Here is an 11,140-nt window from a genome sequence, read left to right as displayed (position 1 = left end):
TATATATATATATATATATATATATATATATATATATATATATATATATATATATATATATATATATATATATATATATATATATATATATATATATATATGGGCGTTGTAGTCTTTGTTTAGATGAAAAGCTATGTATTCTAAATGCAAACAAAACAAATTTGTTAAACAAAAGGTCTGAACTGATTTAAAAATGTCGTCATAACAAGAAAATTTACATAGCACCTGACTAAAGCCTTATAACACCTCGAGATACGGTATTGTTCAGTCTATCTGAAGATCGTTTAACGTGAAACACCGTTCTATCATATAACGATAGATAGATAGATAACATTTTATTCGTCATAAAATAAATAAAATTACATTTTGAAAATTGTCTTCCCTGACAAGAATATAGATATAAAAAGACCATATACATTTAAAATACTTATAAAACAAATTACACAAAATATTTATAATATATACTGCCTGCGTCAAAACCGTCAAACTGCGTCAAAACGTAACAGCGCATGCGCATCATCTTAGTTGTTCAATCGTTGAAATTTCCAAATATTATACATATTCAAATATTTTCGAATGAGTTAGCCAATCGCATGCGTCTGAAACTAATAAACCGGATAATCGCATGCACCAAGAATTCTGAACCACATATGAATTGTACGTGTTTGCCCAGACCATGGAGGTGGTACTAATATACCTCCGTGCCCTGACGGTGTTTCCAGAGTTTTCGGAACTAGAGATAAATGCCATGTGTTGCGTCTGGTCTAGTCTGGGTTCCATACGGAGTTTTGTCTTAAAGATGTATTGTCTCTTGAAACACATAAAAATGAAGGTCAAAATATACTAAATTTTAATTGGCCATATCAACGTAATATTAAAGTTATTCACTTTAAGTCGAAAATTCAAGACAAAAACAACAATTTTACGTAATTATTAGCTAAATTAATTTGATTACATTTCGTCTGGAAAACAAAGTAAACAATGATTTCAAACCATGAGTATACATGCATGATGCTAATTAGGATTGTTTACAACTTGTCACGGTTGAGAAGGTGTTTTCACACAGATCTCAAGGAAGTTTTATGATTATGCATACAGAGCAGCCAAATATGCGCATTGCATTATGAGATATGTTTTGATCTAAAACTTTGACTGGAAGTCAAAGTTAGTTTTTGAACCAAAAAACGTCAGTATTTCAGTTAAATGATTTTTTTTCCGACTATTTTTTGGTGAAAGTTAATAACTATTATGATACTTCAAAATGACCCACTTTTTTTCGAAATCTTTTTATTTTTATTTTTTTGGAATTTGACAAAGGGATAGAAACAAATAAATTAAAAAAATACAGACATGGGGCAAGTCTACGTCTGGTCAGATGAAAGGGGCTACCCGTACATTCATAGATGTTGTTAGAAGGTGTTAGCAAAATGACCAGGTACAATTACTTTGGCTAACATGCAGTGCTTGTATTGAAGGCATGGCCTGGAGAAGGGATTTTAATGTACCACGGCACGACATCTTTAGTTAAGAATTATTGTTGACAAGAAAGAATGTTATTTTGATTAAATACTGTCACCTTCTATGAAAATATAACTCGTTGTGTGTGTAGACTTATTTAAAACGACATTATTGAAACCTCAGAAAAACGTTTAGCTAGTTGACCTATGCTCGGATAGATAGGTCTTAAAACTTTCCACAGTAGACTAGTGTAGATTATTATCCACAAACTTACATCCCCCCAACAAATTGTAATAAAAGTAGATAAAATAGCGTTTAAAAACTTACTTTTTGTCAGGTAGTTATTACATTCCGTTGTAGTTCTAGAACATCTGCAGCCTAACTGCGGTACACCGGTAGTGCTCTTGTAAATGTATATGAGGAAACAAGCTCCCTAAGGAAACGATTAGTAGAAGCGTCACGTGCTGTGTAACAGTAATCAGTAATCGAGGCACTGTATGGCGATTGTTTTTTTCTGTTTTACTGGGCTTTATTTTAATGTATATATATATATATATATAGTTTTTATAAATGTATTTTCTCTTGTTTGTTATGTGCAATTTGGACCCCATTGGAAATGGGCTGGTTTTTCCGGCCTAATGGGTGTTCCTGATGCTCGTTATTTTGTCTTTTGTCTGTTTGTTATTTTAAAGTTGAGCATCAAATAAATTCAATCAATTCAAAAAAGTTTTTATACCTTTTCTTGAATTTTTGTTATATTAAATACGATACAACCATATATTTTCATAACTATACCTTTACTGCATTTTTATTTGTTTAACTGTTATAACTTACTGCAGGCTACTCTCAAGCGGATTTATAACAACATTGTCTTGATCTTCAGTTGATATTTTTAAACCCAGGTCAACAAAATAGGCCTACAATAATAATATAAAGGAAAAGAACAATACAAACATTTTTGTATAAATTACAAATTAATGAGAGAGACAAATGAAAAGAACATCCAAATCAATTATGTTTGCAATCACTATATGACGCAAAGGAACTGCTACTGTAACACAAACAGTGTATTCGTGTATTCCATGGGCAAGGTTTTTAAATGCCAAATTGTGTTTAGCCCAGTTTTGTTTCGTTTATTTCAATGCTAATCATGTCATACAATAACATTCAATTCAACAAAAATACATGATGGGTAACGGCTGCTCAAATGAACAGTCGCTCTCCTAGCATTGAATATAAACATATAAAGTTAATCGTAAACTTAAATTAAATTGCAATAGTTTCATTAAAATGTGTCTATTTACAAATGTTAACGAACAAAAGTTAAAACAATTGAAAAAAAAACGTAAAAATAGAACAAGCAGGTTAGTCTGAGCATGGTCGGAGGAAAGGCAGAAATTATAACATTTATTAACTCCAAATTATTTAATCTGGTTTGGGTAATTATTTTTCATAAGCATTAATATGATCGAATGCCAAGTAGGTAGGCTTAACCAACTGACACGATACACGCTTCATTGTCAACTTCCGTCATGTTTGAAATATATTTTGTATTGCTAACTCGTGTGTAAACTGAACAATATAAAATGGACAATCGAAAACAGGAAAAGAACTATCTAGAGAAATATGAGTGTTTGAATAGGAGTAGTATGTTGCAAGGAGCAAAACCGCTGTTGATCTTACTCGACGTCATCTCCGAAACCGATTCCAAAATGTTAGGCTATGCTTGATGGAATTAGAATTGCTATACGTATAAAAAGCAACAATCTTTATTTATTTTTTCAAAAAAGAAGTACAATTTTCCATTTGTTCCTTATATCCACGGTACACCCTTGTATGCATACTGTAATACATTATATTATCACTGCTAAAATAATGGTTTGTATAATTGTCTCCTAGACTAGGCTAGCCCGTAATTAAAACATGACCAACGTGGTCGTTAAAATCTCGTACAATTTTACAGGTTAAATTTGGTCCATCCAGGTTCATCCGTATACTTATTATTTGAAATGTCATCAGAATCTACTAAGTGTTTACTTACAACAGAGAAAACAAACAATTGTACATGATTCTTACTCATTTTATTGCTCTTGTTCACAAGGGAGGCTTAAGGATTACAATGTTATTCTATACCATCTACTGTTGATTTACAGACTATATGTTTAAAGAATACAAGCCTTTATTATTTAAATTGCCTCGATTAGAATTGGTACTGAACGTTTCTGCAAAATATCGTTCCGTGTTTGTAATCTCATTATCGTGTTTGATAGCATGGAGGCAATTTGTAAAATTAGATATATGAATATGTACACTGTACTTGTTCAGTCTTTTTTACTCAATGAAATTCAAATTTATCAGATAATACGGTATCAGCTATCTCCTCAGTAGTCAACAGTCGGCCTATAGCAAAACTAATAATAACATTTTTGTTTCCACTTTTGGGATTTGAAGAGTTAAATATTTTTTAAATATCAGATTAATATTTTGTTTTAAACCAAGAGGGACAAGATATGGCTAGACTAAGTGGAATATCACATTTTTGTATTGGTATCTATAGTAGATTTGGATATTAAAACACACTTTGAAGGATATCATGTCGACGTGCTCCCCGCTTTCGGGCTTAGAATCTCATACGTAGCCATGGTTGTTATAGTCTGGGGTGGATTGCTATAAAACAGTCTTAACTGATGGTCTTAACTCCCCGATTAAAGCCGGCTTTATCAGATAGACGGTCTTATTAAAGCCATTCCCTGATAGACCATTGCTATAAAACAGTCTTAAATAAGACCACGTAAAGTAACAAATTGAGGGCGTACTTTGCGCGTAGAATACCAAATAAGGTAATGTTCGTCACGCTTGTTCAATTCACAATCATAACAGTACGTACATTTCTACGCGAGAAAATCCATTCTAGGCCTATATAAGAATAAAATCACCGTTATTATCGTTCAATTGGTTGTCTTTGACGATAAATAATACGTAAAAGCAACAAAAATAGAGGTTTAAGACTGTTTTAAGACTCCTTCGAGCAGGCTTTAATTTTAAAGACCGTTTACAGGTTAGACCGCGGTATAGCAATGGTCTATAAATAAAGACTACTTGCTACGTCATGAATTATAGCCGGCTAAGCGCTAAGACCGGTTATAGACCGCTTATAGCAATCCGCCCCTGGGCTCCAGACGGAGTTTTGTCTTAATATTAGTAAAAATATAAATATTTTTGCACATATGGCGTTTCATATGTGTATTACTTGAGTTTGTATTTTCAGACAAAAATCGCGGTCGAAATAAAAACAAATAAATAAAAAAAGACAATAAGTACAGACTTGGGGCTACGGTTGTTATTGTCATTTCACACATTTCAGGCGCAATCAACATTTTCTGCGGTTAGTGAAAGTTATAAGGTACGAATTGTTAACGATGTAAATCAAAACCACAATTCTGGAGAGAGTGTGTTGAAAGGTGGGGGATTGAACCCAGAGGTAACAACCTCTACACCTCATTCAATGCCATGAGTCATATCATTATACAAAATCACTGAGTGCTAATTTCACACATTTTAACGTGATAAGATACTAAGATATCTATTGAATGGGGTGTCACGAAACCTAAGACCACGAAAGCTAAGACCCCCTAAGACCTAAGATCACGAAAGATAAGACCCAAGACCTAAGATTACATGATAAGATATCTATTGAATGTGTGTCAACACAAAAACTAAGAGCAATAAAACAATATTATAACGTCAATCTATAACTAATCATTAAAACACAATAATATATGAAAAAGAATAATATTGAAAATGGAATAATAAGAGATATGAATCATCATTAAAAGCCATAATTGATTTGACAAATTTCAAAAATTTGTAATATTTTTAACCATTTTAATTTCATTCATTATTGTGTTGCTGGCGCAATACAATCACGTATGAAAGACAATCTCTTCTTTCTTGAAAATCTGAAAAATTATTTGATGCAATCGCTGCTCATGTTAATGAATAATAAATCATTGTAAGTATAATTTCTCAACCCAATTATGGCATATTTACGTACATGTCGATACACAATATAGTGTTGTAAAATTGTTATTTAACCTAAACGTAAGTGCTAATAAATGTCTCTATTAAACACTACAACGAATACATGCTGTATTATATTAAGCCGGCCTAACACACTATTTATTTTAATTTTATTATACCTTATTTATAGAGGGTGAACCTAAACAGCGTATGCTGACAATCAAGGGGCCCTATTGATGAGTGACAGTGGTTGTGTGTATACTAGTACACCGGGGTAACCCCCTACTCATCTCGAAAGATGTACTAGGTTCTTTAAAGTGCACATGAGCCAGATGTGTACACTGGACCTACGGTTATAGCCCTTATCCGAGAAGACTCGTTCTGCCACCAGAACCATGGAGCGAGTGAGGCTCGAACCCTTGCCGATTTTAATATGGCAAGGTATTGCGGTTCCACTGTCTTAACCACTCGGTCACTCACTCGCTCTCAATTTATCAATAATATTTCTCTGGTCTTTTCCGTAAAACAGCATCCTATGTATTTCACATGTGATGTTGTTGGTAGGATAGGTTTTGGACAAGGCTAGAGTATATAATACTTGCTTTATGTCTTTCACATGCTTGGCCACTAACCGCTGTAAACATGAACATCCATGCAAACTAAGTAACGCCAAACTAATTTATAATCAAAAACTATGCATGATACCATAATTAATGTAATGGATTCTATTCTATCATACCATTTTAAATTAATGTAATTAGTAATGAATTAGTTTAGTGAAGTATTTAATTAGTTTGATGAAGTACCTAGAAAGAGTAGCTTAGAATCCCTCAAACGCAAAAACAACTTTTGAATAATTGTCAGTTATCGATACTTTCCCAGCTTCGTTGAGGATTGAGCATTCTCAGTATGCTGTACCCCTATACTAACCTAATGCAACCAGGAAGATAATCAATAATCGAAATCATAAATCAACATTTCAGGTAATATTTCTCAGAAATGATAAATAGGAATTGAGGTTAATAGTAGGTTAATTGTTAAAATGTATATATATTTACTACCATCTATTACCACCATATATAATATTATACCTGAAAGCAATATAACTGAAAATAAATAACTATTGTGCAATGTAGAATGATATCAAATAACCAAAAATAAATAAATCTAACTGTGCGATTGTTTGTATTATAAAATCATCTCATTTTCGATTGTGGACTGTTTTGAATTGATCGTTTTACTTTCTTGTTTACGAATCATCCACGACTGGTATTGATTAGAAAATAAAATGCGTCGATTATTGTGTAGCTTTCTATACTGCAGATAGACAGGTAGGTAGAACAACCGTGTATCGAAAATCAATTAGAAATCATAGAACCGAATCTGTTGAGTTTAATATTCATTATCGTTATTTTACTTATACAAACGTAATCCTGAATTGCAAATACAGATAGGATTATAAATTATATTAAAATTTAGATTGAAATTATCAATTCAGGCAACTATGCAACAATCATTGATTACCAATCCAGTTTTTTTTTTATTGTTTTGGTCTATCCTTTAGTCTGGTTTTAATGACTTGCTAGTGTAAACAAAAAATAGTGGCCAGAAACTAAGGTAAATTATTCCAACGATTTTCCATTCTCACAATATTAATGAATAATAACATTACAAATTTAAATATTAATAGTGCATAATAAAGAATTTTATATTAATAATGAACTATTATATATTTATGTTCTTAGATTGTATAAGTTAATCAGATCCTGCTTTGCTGCTTCCCATGTGATTTCTTTCCAACTATCTGAAATTTTAGCTTTCTTGCATCCATAAAATTCTGCCAACTCTTTGTTGTATTTTGCCATGAACCATTTCCAGTACAGCTGTGTGTTTGTATCAATATTGGTGGAATCGCCCATGATTTGTAAACAGTACGATATTCACGATATTTATGCCAATTGTTATCAACATCGCTTTTTCTGAATTGCATTTTGTTTTCGGCAACTGCTGTCGTACATAATTCTATGACAAGTTGTTTGCCACGGGGTGTCACGAAACCTAAGACCACGAAAGCTAAGACCCCCTAAGACCTAAGATCACGAAAGCTAAGACCCAAGACCTAAGATTACAAATATTTATCTTTCGCACCTGCCTTGTATTTTAACTCTCAACATTTATTCTGAATACCACACCTTAGAATTAGCACTTTATGAAAAAGAATCACATAAAAAGTAACAAATACATTTTTAAATTGATGATTTTACAGACGTTTTTCTCGCACACATACTGTTTGCGAATTTCGCATGACTAGCCTACACTATTTAGGCCTACATCATGTTCAATGTTTTTGATTCTATGGAACGTCAAAAGAGCAAAAATTATATAGAGTGCTGAAAACTCTGTGGAGTCCATCTACAGTGTGGATGGAACAATGTAAAATTAAAATTGTAATAATAATAGTATAATCATGCTAGTACGAAGAAATAAATACTCGCAAATAAATTTTAATTTAAAATCATGATAATTAAAGTTTTTTTGTTTCGTTTTCTTTCTGTTTTTATACTTGTACTATTATTGTTGCTCTTTTGGCGCTTCATAGAAACAAAAAAACATTGAGCATGAGGAGTTACAGTATTAAGAAACACGTCTGTAAAAACATCAATTTAAAGGATTTATTTATTTGTTTTTATGTGTTTTTCCTCCTGAAAGTTCTTATATAAGTCCTAATTTTAAAGTGTGATATTCAGAATAAAGTCAGTTAACAAATTTGGAGTCAAAATACAAGAAAGGCAGGTGCGAAAGAAAAACATCCTCTGAACCAACACAATGGAGTAAATATTTACCAACAAACAACCAGTCAAGTTTGTTTGTTGTAAAGAAAAAATATACATTTACTCAACGGGCGAAAATAATGTGAGTTTATCTATGTTTTGCGGTAGTATAATTAAAATTATATTTATGGTAATAAATGAAATCTACTATGTTTAAAATTATGTATGGATAAACAAGTATTGTTTTTAAGCTGTAGTATATCTTATGATTTGCAATCTTAGGTCTTGGGTCTTAGCTTTCGTGATCTTAGGTCTTAGGGGGTCTTAGCTTTCGTGGTCTTAGGTTTCGTGACACCCGTTTGCCACGTTTCCATTACCAGTTCCACCAGTTCCAGTTCTGGCCTGCAATCCCTTGAGGTCGATGGCACTCAGTTCGATGAGTTGTACATCCGGCAAAGTTATCGCATGGGGCCTTGCAAAACGGGCACACCTCTTCACAACCAACAAGATCTTTCGCAAAAAATTTAACAACTTCTCCAATTTCACATTTTACAACTTTCTCCAAATTAGTTTTACAACGTGTCAGTGTATCTTCTGCTTTCTTTAGTTCGACAGAGAGCTCACGAAGAAAATCTTCAATTTCAATGTCATCATTGTCACATACAATGTGTACCTGATTAGTCATTACTGGTGTCATCATTGTCATATCAACACTTGAAATAATATTTTGCCACAACTTGTTAACTTTGCAAGTTTGCCCAACGTTCCTACAAACGTTGGTTATTGTTTCTAAAACTTCTTGGTATTTCCTACGTACACATCTGTTGTAGATGTTTTGTAACACCGTTTTGCCATTGTCTGTGTTTACTTGCAGTGCGCTGAAGATGTATTCCTGTAACCAGCAAAACATTCCGTATGCCGGGGTAAGCAAGTATATTTTAGCTAACTCAAATGAATCCTTTTCGGCGAGATTAATTAGCATGAAAGCTTTTCTTACTGACAAACGTATGCTTGTGGTCAAACGAGGTCCTGAAATATTCAACAACTCTAGATGAATTGCTTTGTCAGTGACATCCTTTAATGCCAAGGATATCTTAAAAGCTGTCGTCAATGCCTTTCCAACTTTGATGCACTCGTTTTGAAATACTTGCCATAGGTTCCCCCTCTGAGAAAGCATAATGAGTCTAGGATCATTTAGCTTCTTAAACGCTTTCTGAAGATCTTTTAATTCTGGTAATACTTTCCATAGAAGACAATTATGTATACTTAGCTATTCCTTCACATGTAAATGAAATACTATTCGAATTTGGTGCCGTTGTCAGTAGTTTACGTACTTTTCAATGAACTAACTGAATCTGTCTCGTCTTACATCAACGTCTGTGAAGACTTGACCATTCCATGTAAATGTGTCAAAGTGTTTTCTAATGATAAACCGTGGGTAGATAAGAGCGTTAAAGTTGCTCTCAGAAACAAAGGGTTAGCATTCAAATGTAATGATAAAATAAATTAATACAAGCAAAACACCAGTTAAAAAACAGTATTAAAAAGAGTAAAAATAAATTCTAAAAAAATGTTGAAAAACACTTTCAGGATAAAAACACGAGAAAAGCATGGAATGATATAAGATTGATGACAGGTTCTAAAAAGAAGGCTCCCAGGTTTGATGAAGCAAGCCTAGCGGAATCCTTAAATAAATTCTATGAGTCAAACTTCGAGAGTAGGTCAACTGAGATTTGTAATAATTTAGTTTCTGAGAGTAACCCATTGATAACCTTAGATGAGGTAAGAAATCTTTTCCACAGGACTAAATCGAATAAAGCCGCAGGCACTGACATACTTGGTGGAAAACTGATTGGAAGTTGTGCTCCGGAATTGGCATACATTTTTCAGCACATTTTTCAAATGTCGCTTAGTTTATCAGTTGTTCCATCTATTTGGAAACACTCACTTATTGTTCCTGTATATTTGGGTCTCCCTTTTCGTATATTTGGGTCTCCCTTTCGCAAATTGCGTATATTTGGGTCTCTCTTTTTGTATATTTGGGGTCTCCCTTTTCGTATATTTGGGTCTCCCTTTTCGTATAGTGGGGTCTCCCTTTTCGTATTGGGTCTGGGTTCCCTGGTCTCGGGTCTCTAGTTTCGAAACACCCGATCCGTAGTAGGCTAACACGCCTGGCTCTACGAGGCCTTTTCATGCTCAGACCAATGAATTTTTTTTGGACGTACTCAATGTAGGCCTGTGCCTAGATAGGCCAGATTTCCCATTCCCGCAGACCTATAGTCTATGCTCTAGTAGAGCTAGCGGGTGTACTCTGGCTGATTTACCCCTGGTCGACTCGTACACATGCCAACTCGTACTTAACTTCCTACCCTAAACTCGTACCACCCAAATGATTAGGTGATCATTTAAAATAAAATGATCACCTATTGTTATTGTATGAAATCTTTATTCTTATGATTCTTTATTTCTCTCTGTACAGATTTTGTGTGACAAATATCTCAAAAAGTCTAATGTCAATGATTACTAACATTTCGCAATGTCTTTCAAAATACTTTAACTTAGTCCTAATAAGCTTTTCAGCGTGATCACTCATCCGTGATGTCATTTATACGCCATTTTGTGAAATCACATTATCATGCAATCATATCTCCATAATTCATTATCACATAATTAATGCAATTCACTACACGTAAACTTCAGGTCAAAGGTAAAAATATTAGCAAATAAAAACGCACGCACACGTAATGTCATGTGCGTGAAATCGCGCGTTAAAAAGCTCAAAATACGTTTCTGCACGCGCGATACTTAAAAAGCCTAAAAATACGAATCTTTTGTACAAATTGCATTCTACTCACCATCCTTAGCACATTCATCAAATTTGAGTCTGTTCC

This window comes from Antedon mediterranea, chromosome 7 (assembly GCF_964355755.1).
Source record: "Antedon mediterranea chromosome 7, ecAntMedi1.1, whole genome shotgun sequence".
NCBI classification, from domain to species: domain Eukaryota; kingdom Metazoa; phylum Echinodermata; class Crinoidea; order Comatulida; family Antedonidae; genus Antedon; species Antedon mediterranea.
This window is presented reverse-complemented; position numbering follows the sequence as displayed.